Source organism: Aquarana catesbeiana, linkage group LG12 (genome assembly GCF_042186555.1).
Source record: "Aquarana catesbeiana isolate 2022-GZ linkage group LG12, ASM4218655v1, whole genome shotgun sequence".
Lineage (NCBI taxonomy): Eukaryota > Metazoa > Chordata > Amphibia > Anura > Ranidae > Aquarana > Aquarana catesbeiana.
In genome coordinates, this window is record NC_133335.1 from 22169686 (window position 1) to 22175702 (window position 6017).

Consider the following 6017-nt stretch of genomic DNA (forward strand, 5'->3'; position numbering starts at 1 on the left):
GCGTGAGGCGGTCGTCAAGTGGAAAATGTACTACCAAACGAAAGCCCAATTTGTTTTAAAAAAAGCGGTATAATCCACTTGGATGCACAAAGTAGTTGTGATGATGGTATGTACGGTGTTTTACTAACACATGTCAAAATTGTGCTTAGGCATTAACATTTGTTTTACCCTCAGGCATTGAAGGGGTTTAAATAGGACTTCTTGTAGTTTTGTGCATTTGTAGTTTGTACTCTTTTTTGGTAGGGGGTTGCGCTGATTAAGATTCACTTTTGTAGGGTTTAATGAGAAGAACCCATATGTGTGGGAATTGCTATATTTCATGTACACTCATATTGAATACCACCCATGATGTTGCCATGTAAGATTATATCCCAGTTTTATATCGGAGTCATTTACCTGCTGAAGTGACCAAGACCTTGGCAAACCTCCCTTACCGTAATCGGTGAACTGTCCCAAAATATCACTCTCCCATCAGATGTCCTTAAGATTCAGGAGCAATCCAAAATTTTAATAGCCAAGTTCAGCTTTTGACTAAAATGGACTTTGCAGTGAAAGGGCCCCAACACCGCTTCAGCTCAGAACCAGGGGACACATGCACGTTTTTCTTATCTTATCTACTATTGTACTAGTCAATACTGTATCTCCTTTTCCCCTTCCTCTCCTTTTAAAATGCATGATTTCTTATTTTGTTTATCAAAATAAAATAATTTTTTATACTATATTTGATATTATTTCCAAATCATTTGCACCTTCAAAGTCCCATTTCTGTGCTCTCTTTTACTTCAGTTTAGAAAAGTTTTTTTTTTTTTTTTCTTGGTTAAATGCCATACCTGTAGGCCGTGAGCAACACCCCCAAAGCCTGGCCAAAAAAACTCCCACTGTAAACTACTTGGAAGTCAGAACATAGTATACATTGAGAGCTTTGAACCCCCCCCCTTACATCAGCCTCTGGAAAGGATTCGCACATGAAGGGCATGGGGGGTGGATTTCACTTTCTGGGTGTTTTTGTAGATGATTTTTTTTTTTATCTTATTTTTATTTCCTGGACTGATATTTGCTTAGTAAAATATTTCTCCTTTCTTTGTAGGTTGGATGAGGCAATTGCAGCAGCTGCACTCACTAGCTTGTCCTCGGGTCCCATGGCGCTGGGAGCAGGAGCAGGTACATCTATCTAGCTCACTTCTGTTATCATCTACTCCCTGCAAACTGTGTCCTAGCCCCCGACCTCTCCACTCTTCATTTAGAAGAGGAAAAAAAAAAAGAGCATTCACCACCTTGATCCAGAAGTTGCATGCAGCATTGCCCCAAGGCTGCCAGGTCTCGGCAAAGCTGCGTATCGGAGCCCACTGTAGGACGCCATGGTTGCAGCCTGGTGTTTAAAGCTGAGCTCCAGGTATAATCCTAGTTTGATAGTTACATTCGCCCAGCTTGGACCAATGTAAGCATGCAAATTTGATGGGCTGCTGTGGAAGCTGAAAACCACTGTAGCAGTCGTCGCTTTTGCAGTGATAGTCCCGATCTTCTGGGTTTTGTGGCGGGTGGCTGCAGCATTGCATACTGTCCACAGGGGGTATCTTGCTGACACCACCCCCGTTCATAGAAAGCCATTCTGTGGACAAGATGTAGATTGTAACATCACTGTCCCACCTCATCCAAACAGAGAATTCCTTTTAATTCGTTGAGAAAAAAAATGTTCTATCAACGGTGACGATTGAGCAACACCCCTGCCCCCCAGTGGTCTGTATGCAGTTGGGCAGCTACTCGGCACATGTCCAAGAGGAAAGCGGTATGACATATGCGTACTTACATTAGTCCAAGCTGGACCAATGTAACTGAACATTTAGAATCACATAGAGGGTTCAGCACTAACCCATTTAACAGTGCTGAAGGAATATTTTTTTGTTTTCACTTTCTGTATGAAAATTAAAGAGTGGGAAAGATGGATTTCAGACGACTGAAGTTAAAGGATAAGTTCACCTTTTCGTAACATGTTACACGCATATTCAGGGTGTAACCTGTTGTGAACAGACCTGTCTGCGCACCCTGATCTGACCGCAAATGGGGTTCTTCTCCATCTAAAAGACCCCTGCCACAGCCCTTGCTATCACAAGGGATGTTGTTCATCCTTTGAGATGACAATAAAGTTGACAAAATTAAAGTGCCCCCAACCCTCCCCCCCCCATGCTCATGCGCAAATGCGAACGTACACATAGGTCAAGGATGCACATGTAAACAGAGATCGCACCACACTTGTGAGGTTTCGCTGTGAACGTCAGAGCAAGAACAATATTGATATCACCAGACCTCCTATGAAACTGGTAACCTGTAAAGGCTTTTAAAACATTGCCTATGGAGATTTTTAGGTACAGTTTGTGGCGCTGTTCCACAGGTGTGCACAATTTTAAAGTGTGACTTGGAGTGACGTAATCTTTTATATTTACCCCAAAATGTGGGTATTGTATTGTGTTTGTGTGCACTAAAATTCATTTAATGTATGTATTTAAAAAAAAAAAAATACATTTGAAAAACCACGTGACATAAAAGTTTGGCACACCCACTGTTTTATTCTCTAGGGCCCCTACTAAAATATATATATATATATTATAGTGTGTATGTATTCTAATATATTGAGGGGTTCTAAGTCTTTTTACAAGCAAAAAGAACGATTATTTTTTTTACACGCAAGAGAAAAATTTAACAGCCTGTGTAATGCCGTGGACTTATCGGCATCAAAGGTCCGATGGTCTTTTCGACGGACTTTCGAACGAACGGATTTGGCTACACACGATCACACCAAAGTCCAACGGATTCGTACGACTGGACTAAAATAAGGAAGTTCATAGCAATCGGTTTTCGTCCGTCGGACTAGCATACAGAGGAGCGGATTTTTCGACCGGACTCGAGTCCGTCGGAAAGATTTTGAAACCTGTCCCAAATCTAAAGTCCGTCAAATTTTCGACCGAAAAAGTCCGCTGCAGGTCTGATGAAGCCCACACACGGTCGGATTGTCCGACGGATTCGTCCCGTCGGACCAGTTCGGTTGAAAAGTCCGCCTGTGTGTACACAGCATTAAGCCAGCTGCTTATTTTCTCCCTGGGGTGGTCGTCGTCATTTGAACTTGAAAGTGGTAGAGGTCTCTCCAGAGATGCTCAATTGGGTTTAAGTCAGGGCTCTGGCTGGGCCATTCAAGAACAGTCACGGAGTTGTTGTGAAGCCACTCCTTCATTATTTTAGCTGGGGGGAGTATGGGTGTAATATTCCTGCTGGGGGGGGTTATGGTTGTAATATTCCTGCGGGGGGGGGGGGTGTATGGATGTAATGTTCATGTTGGGGGGGTATGGGTGTAATGTTCATGTTGGGGGGGTATGGGTGTAATGTTCATGTTGGGGGGGTATGGGTGTAATGTTCCTGCTGGGGGGAGTATGGGTGTAATATTCCTGCTGGGGGGAGTATGGGTGTAATATTCATGTTGAAGGGGATGTCTGTGCAGGAAGTTCTTGTTGTATGATGGACACGGCGAGGATCTGTTCACACCTAGGAGTTCTGGATTCCCGAATCTGAGGCGTGATCTTTTCCGCGATTGTCACCTGATAAATCACAGGACTGCTTTTGGGAAACAGGCGTCCCGCGATTTTGTTTGTGTGATTTGTCAGGTGACAATATTGTCCCATGTTGGGGTGCCATTGAAAAGATCACAATCGGGAATCGAAGTAATTCCACCCGCGATCGAACGCCTAGGTGTGATCGCAGCCTAAGCGTCTTCTATCAGTTGCTGAGTTCACATTCCGGGGGAACATTTTCTTCCTCAAACATTCCACACATTCGCTTCATTCTTTATTCCACCGCTAATATATACTCCCTGTTGATCTTGTATAGTGCTTTTCTCTCTGAGGACTCCAAGTATTGGAGATGGCGTTGGCCGGGAATCGAACCCGGGTCAGCTGCTTGAAAGGCAGCTATGCTCACCACTGCACCACCAACGCAAGGTAGCATGTCTTTGTAGTGTGGGAGGAAACCGGAGTACCCGGAGGAAACCCACGCAAGCACAGGGAAAACATGCAAACTCCATGCAGATAGTTTCCTGGTCAGGATTTGAACCATGGACCCTAGTGCTGCAAGGCTAACCCCTAAGCCTCTGTGCTGCCCGTATGCGGCCTCTGTTCTCTAAAGCCCGCCCCCGCTGAGCGGAGTACATCAGTTATGTCCGCTCAAAGCGCCTCCAGAAGAAATCCAAACTTAACCTAAACTACAATCTATATATAATATATATATAACACTTCAAAACACACCCAAATAATAGCATCCCGTGTAGGCAGTCCTATTGCTGTCAACTGAGGTGCAGTGGCTATACCCAATGTGACATCTGTGTGAGTGCCGGTGCACGGCCCCGAACGCACCCAGGGTGCATCCATGCAACTGCACTCGCATGGATGTCCTTTTTGGGGTAAACACAGCCCCCACACAGAGTACAGATTCATACACCCCGTGTGAGTGAGGCCTTGGACTTCTCCATAAAGGACCTCACTGGCGGGAAGAGTTCTCATTTCTCCAGAGAAAGCCTAAAGAAAGCTGGAAAGACTTCTCCCAACTCTAAAGACAAAAAGAGTTCCAACCAACCAAGTCTTCCCAAAGCTGCCTCATATCCAAAAGTTGCCAAGTGTGTAAATGTAGACCTTAAGCTTTAAGGTTAATCAAAAATATCACATTCAAAAAGGAAAGGTATGGAAGAGGGAGAGAGGGCGGAAAGGAGGGGTGGAGGGGAGGTTGGGGGTAAGGAAGGGGTGTGGGGGTTCCCCCAAACCCTCACCCCCTTCTTCCTCCAACCTCCCCCCCCCCCTTTTCCTCCCTCTCTCCCTCTTCCATACTCCCCCTTGTTTCGGGGGAGTATGGAAGAGGGAGGAAAGGAGGGGTGGAGGGGAGGTTAGGGGTAAGGAAGGGGTGTGGGGGTTCCCCCAAACCCTCACCCCCTTCTTCCTCCAACCCCCCCCTCTTTTCCTCCCTCTCTCCCTCTTCCATACTCCCCCTTGTTCTACCTTTCCCTTTAGAATGTGATATTTTTGATTAACCTTAAAGCTTAAGGTCTACATTTACGCTCTTGGCAGATTTTGGAGGACTTGGTTCGGTTCTCCCTTGTGCCTAGCAGGCTGTTTACCACCATCTCATGTACTTTTTTTTACTGGTCATTATGTTTGGGCGATGTATTATCGAACCTTAAAGCTTCTTCTGGTCCCTGGGAGGGTTCCTCAGACTTTTTGTTAAGTCTTCTTCTAGGAACAACCAATTATTTGGTTTGTCCAGCTACATTGATGGTGATTCAGAAGCCACAAAAGCAAAAATGGAGGCCTGATGGGAGGACCCTCCGATTACTGGAGTGGCAGCCGCCACCAGTGTAAGGACCTGTGTTGGTACAGCCGTACCTGGTCCCTAGGAGGGTTCCTTAGACTTTTTGTTGTCTTCTAGGAACAGCCAATTGTCTTGTTTGTCCTACTGCATTGATAGTTGGTGATTCCGAAGCTCCAAAAATGAACATGGAGGGCTGATGGGAAGACCCTTCAGTTACTGGAGTGGCAGCCGCCACCAGTATAGAGACCTTTGTTGCTACAGCCATAACTGGTCCTTGGGAGGCTTCCCCAGGCTTTCCACTGAGTCTTCTAACATTCTGTCTCCACACACAAAACTTTGACTATGCAGAAAAGGTACAGTGGCACTGTTGTTGGTGAAGAAAGCTAGTGGTATTGCTCTTGAAGACAGGTGTTGATGAGAATTTTTCAAGAGAGTGATGATGTAGTAGACTTTGGTGATGATGGCTTGACTTGAAGATCCTCTCCCGCATGTTCACTAACAAATCATCCTCTGATCCCTCCTCTTCATCGCCTAGTTGAAAATTTCTTCTGACATTTTGGCCATCTTCTCTCCCAATAAAGCTGCACCCTTCTCATTTAAGCACAATCCGTCACTGCTATAAAGATTGTAACCACCTGAAAAGTCAGCCCAGTTCGCCATGAAGCCATACCCCT

General features: G+C 45.3%; 1 non-coding gene across 1 annotated transcript; it reads right to left on the reverse strand.

Moving 5' to 3' along the window:
• Positions 1-3911: 3911 nt before the first annotated feature.
• TRNAE-UUC (transfer RNA glutamic acid (anticodon UUC)) lies at positions 3912-3983 on the reverse strand. Its single transcript has one exon. It is a non-coding gene; the product is annotated as a tRNA-Glu (tRNA).
• Positions 3984-6017: the final 2034 nt, after the last annotated feature.